Genomic DNA, 15,433 nt, shown 5'->3' with positions numbered 1-15,433 from the left:
GTCAGTTACAGGTGCCACCAGCTTAAAAATACATGTGAAGTTTATGGACGTAGTAGCTAAATTTGTCCATGTAAAATTACTTTTCCTGTAGATATCTTAATTACAGCAAGACTGAGCTAGCAAAGTAGTTTTATATTTATATGTGTCATATTCAGTTTGTGAAATACCACGATCTGTAGAAAGAATTAATGTTAGCTGAAGTTGGCTGCCGACTCAACAGGAATTAGAAATCGTCTCCGTTGCTGGTCGTTACTAAAGGTCAAACTACTTGCTGATGTTGAAAACAAGGTTTCATTAAATAAGAGTTCCACCGATGTGATGTGATTGTTCCAGTTATTAGTCAGACCCAGTGTGTTTCCAGGGAAACAGATAACTCCACTTTTTTTTTAATTTTGAGAACAAACTGCTCCACAACATGGATAGATTTTGCTTCTATCTTTTATTTTGTTGGTAACCGTTGTATAATATTGCAGTCGAGAGTGAGCTTTAACATCATTAATCAATCCTGACCACATCTCAATTGTGCTATTGTGTAATATTGCTTAAATATCAACCTGTTGGTGGCGCCAGAGGGAACATCAGAGGATTACTAAAGTCAGTTGGATTCATCCTTTGGGCACAATGTCTGTCTAAAATTTGTGGCAATTCATCTTGTAGGTATTGATATATTTCCGTCTGGTCCAAGTGATGAACAGATGTGACTGTGCAACAGATGTTTCCCCAAAGCCTCATGGATAAAAAGCATCATATCCTCACTCACGCTTTCTGCATTGAAAATTATGTAAACAATGAATTGATTATTGAAATGATGCCTGATTGATTTTCCGTCTACTGCTAACTTATCAATCACCCAATTGCTTCAGCTTTTGTTCACCAGCCAACGTGTCAAATGCCAGACATTAGAGTCCATGAACGCACCAGTGGAGAGTTTTAAAACAGTCTTTAGTTCCTCATAATGTAAACATATCATTGATAAAATCAGAGGTGGCTTCTTCACGGTGATGGATTACCTGTCTCAGGCAACTTTCAAATCTTTGCAAGCTGATTTTAATAGTGTTCAGAAAAGAATGGAAAATAATGGCTGGCTGGACGATAGGAAATCAATCTGCAATCTTATGGTTTGCTCTGGAAAATAGCCAGTAAATTATAGCAAAGTATACATCATTTGTAGCTAATGGGATGGAAGATGTAAAACTGCCATTAAAGGCGTCTATGATAATATGGTGTGTGCAGGAGAAACTCATTCTGCACCAGTAACATTAGCTCTGATGTTAAATATTTTGCTGTGTGCATGCATGGAGGCGTGGCAGGTTCACAGGAAGTGTAAGCAGCCCATTAACCACGAGAGAAGTCCAGCCTCACTAGAGACAGCTAATCTTGTTTTACTTTGCAAATGCACTTAATTGCAGCAGCAAGCAGTCTGTGAGTGGATCAAAATACAAATTTGAGTGATTGCTTGGACTGCTGTTGACCTCACGTGAATTCTAAGGTTAATCTGGTTAAATTACTGACTAATAAATTAAATTTTGAGAATGTGGTTTGACAGAAATACTGGTGATGTGAGTCAGGGGACAAAGAAACAGAAGGTTTACATGTAGCTGTTGTAATGGGCAGTACAAAGACATGTAGAGCTTTTAATGGATATCTCAAACTTTTCTTCCTAACGCCAACGACTTTTAAAAATAGGACTGTTTAGTCTTTTTTTAGAGCTGAATGGTTTACCTACAATGACTCTGATATTTGCATGGTTGACTCAGACACTGCAGAAACTTTCTCTGCAGTGGATGATAAGCTGCACCTCCTGATTCAGCCTGACAGCAGCCCGACAAGCTAATAATGGTTCGCTGAGGCACTTAGGTTTCCCTTAATGTTTTCCATTTCAGGAACATAAGGCTCGTCTTTGAATGGCAAGTGCTGAATGCGTCAGTTTAACTGAAATGTTTATTTAATGAGCTCTGGATATCTTTAAACTATGGGTATGACGGCTAATATATTTTTAAATAGACTTAAAGCTGTGCTAATTAATATATTTATATTAACAATGGATGTCGCTCAGGGTGACAAACCCAAAGAATATTCAGCCAAGTTCTCGTTCCAACACGTCAAATACACCAACTCGGTCAGGGCCCCTCCGCCTCTAGTGTCATTTCTGGAGATGCCCCTCCACCATTGCATTTTTACATGCTGTCCAAGTCAGGTGACGTAGTATAAATCTTAATATAGTATAGTATGATCTTTTCCTAAACATAGTTTTTGTGCCCTTATTTTGAAAGTCTACCCAGACTTTGCATATTTATTATTCCTAAATCTTGGCATACACTGTAGGATTTTATATGTGTTTGATTCCAGCTCCTACTGTACAAGTAAATCATCTGTGATGGAAAACCAAACACTGTATGGTCCAATCATCCTCACACTCCATGTGTAAAATATAAAATAACACAGCCTGTGAGCCCTGCAGACCATTCTGGATATTCACAGTTTTTTTTTTTTTTTATGAAGTACATGGAGGATTGTGGAATTAACTTTTTTCCTACATAGGTGACTACGTAGGTAGAATTTTGTTCAGTAGCACTAATGCTGATGCTATCCTGTATACTGATCGATTCAAAAAAGAAATTTAAAAGAGGAGCCACCGTATATGGACTTGAAAGTGGTTAGGAAGTATCACATGTATGATGACCCTCTGTTTGCCAAGTCACACAGATGCAGTGAGAATAAAGGCACTGACCTCGGGGAAGCGACACATGGCTTTACTTCAACTATGTGAGAACCTGACAACGGCATATCAGAATTATGTATGAAACTCAGTGACTGATTCTCCCTCCTCCCTCTACACTGCACGACAAATAATGTCGAAGCTAGAATTCAGTCCGACTCTAAATTGACTTGGGTGGCTTAAAGATCGGTCACAGATGAGCTCCAATTATACAGTGTAGGATCAGCTTAAAAGCTATGAGAACTTTAATATTTTGTTGATTTTGTTGTTTGAAAAAAATGGTAGAGTTTGTACAGTATTAACCACAAAATATAATGTCAAAAATAAAATTCTCTAAAGAAAAATCTGCTGCTTGTTTTTAATTGGCTGACATGCTACTCGCTGTAACTTTGCCCACAGAAATGCAAACACAGGCTTGTTTCATCTGAATTCATGAAGAATCTGACCAGGTGGCAGCCATTAAGAGTCACTACAGACGTAGACGATCTTCCTGCAGATGGTCTCATTAACGTATGTAGATCATATAGAGACATCATTAATTTGAGACCGTTTCATAACCAGTTATAAACTCGTAGTAGTTTTAACTCAACTGACACTAGAGGAGTACCTATAGCATTATAGTTTAAAGCGTAGAGCCGCTGACCAGGCTGCCTTAACTGATGAATTGTGGGATTGGAATATTGTTTTGATTCACTTCTGATTTGGTTTAGTCTTTTCAATGTATTTTTAGTGAAAAAATATTACCTTCCTTATCAGTAATTAGTTAGATTACTTGTTATATTACTGTACTACTTTTGTAGTACTTGTTGCGCTGCAAAGTCAAACTGCTGATACACTGAACACCCAGAAAACTTTTGTTGTTAGTTGTGCAGTTTGCCCTCCAACTTAGATTCCACTATCATATATTCTCTCTCAAATAGCTGGAAAAATGCAAAATAACGGCAATACTTCTATCTATGGAAAGTATACTTCTCTTCCTCTCCCTCATCCTCGATCATTTATTTAGCTTTTTGGCTAACAGCTAATGTGAACTACCATACATACACATTATCATAAGTCAGTCTACCCAGGTCAAATAGAAAGTCAGTAAATCAGAGTTACTTGAACTTGTAGACCTTCACACTACTCGTTACTGGAAAAAATAATAATAGCATAGTAATAGTAAAGTAGTATATGCCTGACGCTGGTTAGCAAAAGTTAGCCATCTAGTAGCTAAAGGAGCCCAGAAGGACACCTGTTGCTCCCTATCTACAGCATGTGGTGGGGTCCTCAACTGAACAAAAATAAACTTAAACTTAAACTAACTAGATTTTACTGTCCCTCTCAGAATGATATGAAATGAGAGAATGACCTACAAATGTAGGTGGGTGAATGTATGTTGGTGTGTGTGTTCGGATGTGGGTGGATGTAATTGGTTTGAATGTGTGCAGGTATGTCTGTAAGTAGCCCACACAGGTTTTTACAGTAAATGTGTGCTTCTTCTCTTTCTTCTTCTTGTAAATGTGTTTATAGATAAAAAAATAACAGATTATTTTTATGAGCACACTCCACATATTATCTGGTACACAGATACAGTATATTATTATGAACATGTCTTTATATGATTAATAATGCTGCCAGTGAATAAACAATATGTTGCTGGTATAAGAATTTTTTGAAAATGATTAATCGATTAATTGATATTTGATGTAACCAATCGAATAAGGAAAGTGCTTACAATTTGTGACCCAGATAGATAGACAGATAGACAGATAGATAGATAGATAGATAGATAGATAGATAGATAGATAGATAGATAGATAGATAGATAGATAGATAGATAGACAGATAGATAGATAGATAGATAGATAGATAGATAGATAGACAGAAGGATAGATAGATAGATAGATAGATAGACAGAAGGATAGATAGATAGATAGATAGATAGATAGATAGATAGATAGATAGATAGATAGACAGATAGACAGATAGATAGATAGATAGATAGATAGATAGATAGATAGATAGATAGATAGAATATTATATTATCATATAGAAAATATAATTTGCCCTTCATTGAAGAGAAACTCAAAGTTCTGAACCTCACATTAGGAAAGGAGTGCAGGGCTCTTCAATTAAAGCTGGGGTTAAGAGGTCAGCTTCAGCTGGTGACAGTACATTCATTAAAAAGAAAAACTTTTTGGACTTGGTGTTACTTATGTAACTCTGTTTGAAAGTGTATCCAATCAACGGTCGCTCATCACATAAATAATTTGTAATCAATGATTTTAACTGGCTAAATTGACTGCTTAGAAATTACAGTCATGCATCATAACCCTCAAAGTGTTTCCAATAAACACCATCTGTGTCTAGAATGATCAGGTTTTTCTGCCGCTTGCTTTACTTTCTAAAAGGTTATTTAGAGTCAATCAGCCTCAGTAATAATAAAAAGTCATGAAATTCAGAGCTGTCTCACCAGAGCAGGTCTGGGTTGAATGGCACAGCTAGCTAATCTCCATATGAAATGCTTACAACAAAGGGGAAAATTAGCTGCAAAGAGTAATTGTTTAGAAAGAGGCATGGAGAAAGTAAGCCACAGAGAAGGGCCACGTCAGCTTTACTTAAGCAATGAACTACCCTGTAAATGTCCCACTGGTTCACACACAGAAGGTGTTTATTTACAAAGACATATTTAGATTAAAAAAAAAAAAACTACAGTCGGTGCGTAGCAGGATTAATTCCATGTTGAGTTTCTAAATAGAATCAGTTTGCGGAGATGAAATTGTAGAATCAAACCTGGAGTATTAAAAACTGATTCAGGCCTTTCATGCCTATAAAAGACTTTAGCATTTCATATATTAAACTGCTCCTTGGAATCATTTGGTCTTAAAGAGATAGGCTGGATTATTTGAAGTGGGGCTTTATGAGGTACTTACTGATAGTCAGTGGTTTACTGACAGTAGATGGGAGTAGACATGCCCCCAGTTAGAAGAACAGAGAGGGGCACCAGTACAAACATCGGGCAGTCTATTGCTGTGGACCAGGTTAGCAACAAACTGTATTTTAGCCACTTGAAAAAAGGTCCACCTAAGTGTATGCTATATTTAGATAATTGTCAGCCCTCACTTTGCTGTCAGACAGATATTTCTGATGGGAAACCACTGTTATATAAGCCAAATATCGCTTTCTCCAAACCAACCAACCAAACCAAGGTCATTCTACCTCTAGCTGCTCGTCTAGCATTACTGATATCACCTTCGGAGTTCGGTTGGTTTGAAGAAAGCAATAATTTGCTCATGTAACGTCTGTTTCCCATCAGAAAAGGCTGTCTGATGGAAAAGTAAAGCAGTGAAAATATTCTAAATATAGCATACACTTAAAATGTTATTGATTTTTTAAGGTGGAACTTGTTGAAGTGGCTAAAATACCTTTTTTTTTTTCCTGACCCTATCCTCAGCAGCTCATTGTTTAGCTTCTGTACCGGTGGCCCCCTTGGGGGATGTGCTGTAACCACAAAATATAATGTCAAAAATAAAATTACGTTTCTCAACTGTCTACTATACTTCTCAGTGTAACTTTGCCTTGGAAAATCTAAATGCACGCAGGCTCCTCTGGTCTGCGTGCTGTAAATCATTTCATTAAAAACAACCATGTAGAAATAGTCTTCTTGCTGATGGCCTCATTTGCCTATGTAGATCATATGCAGGCATCAGTATTAAAGTGAGGCTGTTTCTGTTAAAACTTGTTGTACATTTAACATTTTTATCACACAACAGTAATTAACAAACTGCAAAAGTCGTCCCCAAAAGAGAAGTCAAACAAGTCAGCATTAACCTGAGGCACGTCATGCTTATTTAAATGTAAACATGAACAACAGAGCAAAACACTAAACAGAGACTATGTATACAAGGCCAGATTTTAGATATGGGCTGTTTTGTAATCCGTGACATAGCCTCAGGCAGGATTCACTGTCATTTGCATTCTTTCAAACAGTCCTAGAATGAAACAATGCCAAACACCATGCCTTTCTCTACTGCCAGCTACAACAGCAGCCACCTCTGCACCACCCGACTGTCTCCCTTCACAGCCGAAGCTGCATTGTCATGGACACTGCATGAGGCAAAGGGGAAAACTGGTTAGAAACAGAGCTGATTGTTATGATAACATCCGTTTGTTTGGGAGTGTGATGTAAATGTAGGTGTGGCTAATTGCACTGTGCTGTCGTAGGTCACCGCCAGTGAGCATAAACCCTATGGCTTGTTATTTAGAGCCCGAGGGCGTTGAAGAGATAATGTCAGCCCCGGCTTGGGCCAACAAACAGGCCGCTGCTCCTGTCCCAGACCGGTATTAAACCTTCAGGGCAAGGACGCTCCAATCCCTCCACATTCCAGAGTCAGGGGGCTTTAGTTGCTCCTCCTCTGCAGTGCAATCGCCTGTGTTTAAACAATCTTAATCAGATCTATGTGTCGGACTGTTAAGGGCTGGGCTGGATCCGCATTGTTGCCTTGGACAATGAGCGGCTTTACAGTGGCAGTGTGAGGTGACACCTGTAAGGTGCTTCTTTCACACCCTGCAAACAAGGCATTAGGAAGTCAGTAAGTAAGCAAGTTTATTTATGTGGCGCCATTCAAGACAGGAGTTGCAAATGCTCTTCAGAGTGAAGCCACAGAAAGGACATCAAGATAGACAGGCAAGAGCAGTAAAAAGGCCCAATAAATATCAGTTTAAGTGTATGGTATGCTCAGAATATTTTCATCCTCTACTTTGCTGTCAGACAGCCTTTTCAAAAGAGATATTATACACGCCAAATATTGCTCCCTTTACACCAATCAAACCCCATTGGTGAAATAAGTCATTTTACCTTGCAGAACACAGGAGCTGCTGATCTACTGCTGCCTCAATCTGATCATTTGTTTGGGTTATGGTGTGACTTTGGTGTTTTAAAAGGGTAGTTTGGATTAACACAAACGAACTAACAGATTTAGTTAGCAGTAGAACGGAAACATCTGTGCTCTGAGAGGTAAACTGACTGATTTCGCCTATGGAGTTTGGTTGGTTTAAAAGGACCAATATTTGGCTTATATAATGTCTCTTTTGAAAAGGCTGTCTAACGGCAAGGTAAAGCGGTGAAAATATTCTAAATACAGTGTACACTTGAACTGCTATTGATTTTTTTCAGGTGTACCTTTTTTAAGTGGCTACAATAAATATTTTGCTGACCCTGTTCACAGCAGCCCATTGCTTAACTTCTGTGCTGGTCCTTTCACACAGAAAGTCTCTAAGTAAGCAAACTTTATGTATGTGGCACTATTCAAGACGGGGTAACAAAGTGTTCTGTAGACTGAGGCTGAAGATAGGACATCAACATAGACAAACAAGCACATCAAAGGCACTAAAACCAGAAAATATACATTTTTTCATCCCAGTAACAAGCTGAACTGATTACGGTAAAATGCTGCTTTTAGTTTTAAATCATTTAGCTCAATATAATCTCTCACTAAGTTGAATTTGCTGCCATTCTTAAAGGTAATTCAAAACGCTATAATTCAGCTTTGTCTGTAAAATGATTGGCTGGTTGTTTGGTTTCTGTCCCTGGCATTTCAAACTGACTGATTTGATCACTGCAGGATATGAAAGATGCTTCATCCATTCTAATTGTTTTGCGAGAGATTCACTTAAGACATCGAGCAAACATCCAGCAATCAGGAAAGTCTGAGGAGAAATCAACTAGCACCTGATAGCAGAGACATTTTGGATTCACACAAATCTGGTAATTGCTGCCTCAAGTTAGGGACAAAAAACTGAGCAGTAAAACTGTTTCACTGCCACTGAGGAACTTGATGCAATTAATTAATTCAGGGGGTAAAAAAATGCAACTATTATCAATGCATGCAGCGTGTTTGTATTTGTGTGTGACTGTCACCAATTGGGACCTGCGCAAAGCTCGTGAGCAGCAGTGCATTCAGAAATCTGACACCCCCTCAGAATAAAAGACAAGTCCTATTCTCTGTTGCAGACATGCATAAATTCACAGAAGGTTAGGGAGCTGCAGATGTTTATTTTCCTCACTGCAAACTAGCTTCAGTGGAGATGAATGCAGGATATTCTGGACAAGGCCCCATCTTTATTTCATGCCAAACTGGAGGGTTGAATCAACAGTGGCAATAAGAAGATAAAAGCGTCAACCTCCAGCTTTGAGGATTTAAACTAATAAAACTGACTAACAGGAATAGAATTTAAGACGTCAGCAGCTCTGTCAAGGGACAATACTTCTGGTCATTGGTCTGACTCATTAAAGCTTTGTTATCTATTACCAGCAGCACTCCATGATATTCATACTGGTCTCGTTGTACATGTTATGTTCCCATCTAAAATTTAAGCAAAAGGGTAAAATGGAAAATGAACAGGGCTGCAAAAACAAGCCTACACTCATTTATATTATGATGCTGATGCATTACACTTTTATGCATTACTTCTATCATACTAAAAGCTGCTATAATCAATATTTTCCTATCATCAAATGACTATGCGTAACGTGAAAGGATTATTTTGTAGTGACAAACACACACAGCATCATCACTCAATTCCAGTGGTGGGTAGTGATGCATGGGTGATAAAGAAGTCTTTTATTTATTTATTTATTTTTTTGTTTGTTTGTTTAACTGTGCTTCTACTTGAGTATATTTCTAGGCTAGTAATCTACTTTCTACCTAGGCGACATTTGTCATTTATACCTTTGTTACGATTCATCTGCTCAAAATGCGGGGATCGAGCGTAGCAATTCTTCAAGTGGAAGAAATGCAAGCACCACTTGCATTCTGGCCACAATGTGATGGTGGCTGGGCAAAAGCCAGAACGAAAAGCAGCTCCTGACAATCCCTGGCCACATCTATCCACAGTTTTTAAACCAAAATCCAAAAAAAGATAACAGTTAAATCATGAAGTGCTGGCTTTGCCTTCAAACACAGAGATCTCCGCTTTTCATTTCTAATGTTAATCTTTACTGACATTAACTTATCTTGTAGCTTATGATCTATTGGGCCATAGACACGTCATATGTAGATGCCACATTGACCGCTTTGGCTTGTTGCTCCCTCACAGCAATGTTACTTCCATACTGGACAAGGCAAGACTGAAATGTGAACAAACACATGAGAATGGGGGAGCAGGAGTTCTTCTGAGCAAAAAACAGTATAACATTTATTTTGTCAACCAACTAACAACAATGATTCATGTTGGCTTCATTAACTACATGAAGTAAGTTAGAAAAAAAAACACAAACTTTGATTTTCTTACTCCACTTAGCTCATGGACCCTTGAATATGACACGACTCGTTGAAATCGGTTGAGAAATAAACATTATAATGTTTTTTGTCCGCAAGAAACGCAGCTCCCCGTTTACACAGATTTGTTCACAGGTCAGTCCAACCCGTTTGTTTTTATCAAAATGCAGCAGTCAGTTGAAACCTCTAAATGTCCACCGTATGATGCCTGCCTAGAAGTGGCAAAAAGAAAAAACTGAGTGACTAGCTAGTGAGCACAGTGGGGCATTTTGCTATCAAAGAGCCAGATATTTCTCTTTGAAGGTGGTGGAGACCAAAAACAGAGCTAAAAGTGTGAATATTGAACAAGTCTCAAAGTCTTAAATGGACAGAATGACTGCAAATGAATTATAACGTTGCTCCATATTTGTTGAATAAGCAACTGTTTTCCAGCGTGGTTGACATATCACTTTAAATGGTGACAGATATTGTCAGGTAACGTTTGAGTTACTGTGCAACTAAAAGGCTGGACATGTAGCCGATAAGATCTCACGTCATTTCACATCTGCTAACATTAAACTTGTCTGTATATGCCAACATAACCAGTGTCCTCAGGCGCTCAGTGACATGAGGAAACCTCTGGGGGTTTCTGGCACAGTTACTCGGGGCCATCTGCAGGGAATTGTAAGGTGCCATTTTGTAAAACATTTTTCTCTGATTGTAGAGCACCATACCTCCTCGTGAATGTTAAAACTTAAGTTCAACAGTTTTGTCAGGATCAAATATGTAGACAGACTTCTTTTTTTTTAAATTTTATGGTATTTCTCTTGTATTACTTCACTGTTCTGTGTTTTCTCAACTTGGAGCTAGCTTAACTTATAAATGCTGTGATGTTTGTAAAAGCTATGCTATATAAACTAAAAAACATATTTCTAACAGTGACAGCAATCAATTATTTGTGTCACATATCAACAAATACCTCAGAAACTCTCAAAACCTTGTCTGGTGATACATTTCCAAAGAGCCGAATGAGAGCAGGATTATTGTAATGTATGCAAAGCTCAGAAGAGAACATACAGGCATCTGTGACTTAATGCAAGTTCTTCTTCTTCTTCTACACTGTACAAACCGCGTTTTGATGAAACCCCTGCGGTCTTTACATCCACACCATAAACGGCACCACCTGATTCAGTTGTTGTGGGAGGAGGAAAAAAAGTTCATCTTTTATATTTGATTACTTTGTCGTCTGTTTGATATTCTTGACATGCCCTTTTCACTCTAATATATCAAGAGATTGTATCTCACTTCATCTGGTATCTACTCCTCCTGCTTTAAAGATTATCCAACGAACAGAATGTCAACCTGCTTTCACCACTGCATCGAAAAAAGAAAAAGAAAGAGAAGAAACAGCGAATGGTAGCACAGAGACAAATTATTTCCACAACTTTCCCTTTGAAAACCCTGAACGGCGAGGACTTGTAATTTTTTTAAATTCTAGCAACAGAATTGGCATAACATGACTTATCTTTTGTTTAAGAGTTAATTTCATGGAACATTTGGATGTTGCGCATCATTATGAGAAAGTGGAGGAAGATGTCTTCCCAAAATATTCGCTGCTATATTAAAGAGGGATAACAAGAATCTGCCATTCGTGTTTATTCTGGGTTGTTGCTCAAAGCATCAGCCTGCAGCAGGTGGCATTTAAGTACCACCGAATCCACCGGCAACGAGCCGCCATTAACTGACAAACCAACAAATAGTTTCAGGCTTAGGTGAGAAATAAACAATACTGACAGCTGACAGATGCCTGAGTTGTAGCAGGCCGGTCTACATCTTCATGAATAATTTCACTGCCTTTCATGTTGCCAATGAATTACATTTATGCATTTACAACTAGGTAATTTGGCAAAACAGACACAACTAGCAGCCAAGCTGGCCAGACTGGGTCGAATATATCATACACCAACAGCTGCATCCGATGCAGGAGACAAACTGTGAACATTTCACCAGTATTACATATGAACACTTTTTTCCTCTCAGCCCACGGTGTAATTGATTCTCCCTCACAGACTTCTTTATCCCAAATCAGCTGGGTCCATCTCCTTGTTTTTTAAATGAATTCCTAAAGCGATGATAACTTGATTTAATGCTCTCAGTTAAAGGATCAATATGCAGCACTTGTGCACCCAAAAATGAGTACTGCAGTCCAAGTAGTCCGTTGTAGCCATAAACCGCATATAAAATAGGTTGAAATCCTATTTAATATACAGTGTAAGGTCATAGTGAGTTGTTTCCTCTCTCCACCTCCTCCCCAGACTCGAGGAAGGCTCACTCAGGCTACAGGAGCACTGCAGGAGTCCAAAGCAAGGGCAGTATCGTCATCTGACAATAACAAGTGACGACAAGTCCTACACTGTAGGTTAATCAGTTGTTTAACTGTCGATTGTCTATCAATGTAAAGTTAAGCCCGTTGTCCTGAAAATACAAACTCAGCAGTGAGTTGTTCAGTGACTGATTGTCTCACTGCCTGCTAGGCTACATTAACATATTACTCAATTTAACTGTTGTAAAATTCTCCTCCCTCTAAAGGATTTTCAGTGATTTGTTGCAACTCATAAACAGACACTAATTCATTAAGCCACATGGCTATAAATCACAAGTTTTATCACAATTTGATATTGTATCAATTCTTTGGACAGCAATATATTTGCTGATATCACAAAGTCTGCCAAAATGTAATTTCAATTAATTTCAGAGGTCTGCGATTAATATCAGTCATAATATCATATCTCCATTTAACACAAGCAGTTGCATTTATGTCAACTCACAAAAGGCAACTAAATTGTGCAGCAACTTTATGACAGAACTCTTCCATTTAAAAAAAAGATAATGATATAAACCAATATTTTCCCTTTTCATCAATAGAACATTGAATCAATATATTGATCCAAATCAGTGTATTATTTCACCCCCATTCAATCAACATTCTAATTAATGTGAAAAGGACAAACAAAAACACAAGTTTAGGGGCTGGAATAGAAATTTCTCTGTGGCTGTAGCGCTGTCAGAGAAGTGAGTATTTCAACTTTACATGTTTCGTTAATCTCAGATGAGCTACCATGGTCATTTTATGATTTATTACATTAAATATATTATAGATTTCTCCTGCAATACTTTGTCCCAGCAATTTTCCTTTCAAATAGGGAGACCCAGAAATCTGTTCGACAGCATGCCAAATATAAGTTTTTATCAAAACCATCACTGTTGACTTTGTCAGGACTTTGCAGCCTTTGAAGTCTTGACAGAAATATTTAAACTGCCTTGATCTTTATGTGAGGATAAAGCAGATGTCTCAGAAAAGTGCCTTGTGTATTTCACTGTATAAATGAAATGTCTGTAATTTCCTCTTTAGAAGACCTGTATCATATTTTTTTGGTGATCATTAAATATATTAATGTAAAACAGCAGAAATGTCCCAGAGTTTTTATTCAGCACTCTTCTGCTAACACTTGGAATTGGAAACTGCAGTGGTTTCCCTGCAGCATCTTCCCAACAGGTCATAGGCCCGAAGGAATCACTTTCTTTCACCAGGCACAATGCTTGCACAAGGAATTTGTCTCGGTAAATTTGCGCTGACATGCTGCAACATAGTTCCACAATACAGGATTATCTGACTGCACGCATACAGGATGAAAACCCCACACGTGGTGAAAAGACATGAGGGATGATATGAAACTAAAGAAAGCAAAATTACATGTTCAAATTAAGAAAATGTTCCAGATTAATTACTAAATATCATTTTAAAAAAAAAAAACAGATCAAAGTGTTAATGCAGTCAGAGTTTCTTAACCATTTATATTAGAAGTATCAAGCCAGGTGCAGTTTCTCTTGTGTTACTCCAAAGACCTTTACATCTTTGCACACTACATTTTCATTATCTTGACTGGTCAAAACTCTCACAATTTAAAATGGTAAAAGTGTGTTCATGCATTGATTTTGAATATCTTAATGCATCCAAAACCACTTTTGGTTTTAGTTCAGTGGAGCCCACTGTGGCACTAACTGTACTAATTATTGTATTTTTATGAAATATCATAACACTCTCATAATGCTGCCCACTCCTTCTTTATTTGCTGCTGTTCTGCTATTAATACATTTCAGTGGATTTAATTTTGGACTTAAATTCACCACAGGGCTGAAAACACAGATGAGCTGGATTTGCAAAATAGGCAACTGTTTACTAAAACACTACATTTATTTCCTGTAGATATCACTGTAGACCACCAGCATATCTGACTCAAACAAATGCACATTTTGTTTGCTCAATGTCATCTGAGCACACAGTGCTGACAAAACTCAGATCAGACTGTAGAACTAGGCAGTGCTGATCAAATATGGATCAAGATTATGTTAGATTGCTTATTTTTTCACTTAAAATGTTTTTACAAACGTATGTCAGTGTACTTTTTTAGCTGTAATACAAGATATATTGAGACCAGGTGGCCACCAATTTGGCTCTGGTTTCCAACAGAATCTCTCAAACCTCATATCAAACTGACAAACTAGGCAGTGTTTATCAAAGATGGCTCAAGATTCTGCTACTGCGTCACATATTTCTTGCCAAGAAAGTTTTAAAAGACACATTTTTAGTAGTGCTGCAATATGAGAAAATAACTCACCGGACTGCCGTGTTGGGGAAGAATGGGACGTGGGGGAAGAAAGAGAAAGACTTGCATGCAAACTATGCACAAATAATCACATTCAGCACAGGCGTGTGGGTGTTAACCCACAAGGAGAGCAGGCTGCTGGTGTTAGCAAACTAATACCACATTGTTTTCTTAGCGACTTCTTACATTTAGACTATTTGACTAGTGTAATTTAACATTTATGTATAATTGACAGGGAAATTAGTTGCTGGGAACATCCTCAGTAATAAAACATCAGCGTTGAGTTTATAGTTTGTTTCTGTTGCATCCAAGTGTCCATAAAATATAAGGTCTTGCATGATGCACAAGAAGCTGTTGTGTGAATGATATTAGTAATACACACACAACATCTCTCATTAGTTCTCACCCAAATTAAGCAGTTTCCGGTTTAAAAATATGCATGACACTGTGTGCATGCTAAATGTTTTTGGCTCAGTTTTCCCTTTAACCCAGAAGGAACACAGCAACCTGGCAACAGAAGATATGTCATTTGGTCTCCTCATTTGTTTTACTGTTGCTATCAAGAAGCAGTTTCTATCGATCGGCTATAATAGAAGTGAGGTATGGATGGTATGAGGAGCTCAAACAAAGAGATCTATTCTCCTTTTCTTCGTGTAAATGTGAGGATTAGTTGAGGGGAAAAGTTAGGCTCTACAGAGAACAATGAAATCAATAAAACAGAGACTCCTCACAGAAAGAGAGGTAACTCTGCATCGACTACAGGCTGCTCGCACACTCAATCAGATTAACTAATGAAGCAATTATCG

This window comes from Lutjanus erythropterus, chromosome 4 (genome assembly GCF_056507025.1).
Source record: "Lutjanus erythropterus isolate fLutEry1 chromosome 4, fLutEry1.hap2, whole genome shotgun sequence".
In the NCBI taxonomy this organism is placed as follows: domain Eukaryota; kingdom Metazoa; phylum Chordata; class Actinopteri; order Lutjaniformes; family Lutjanidae; genus Lutjanus; species Lutjanus erythropterus.
This window is presented reverse-complemented; position numbering follows the sequence as displayed.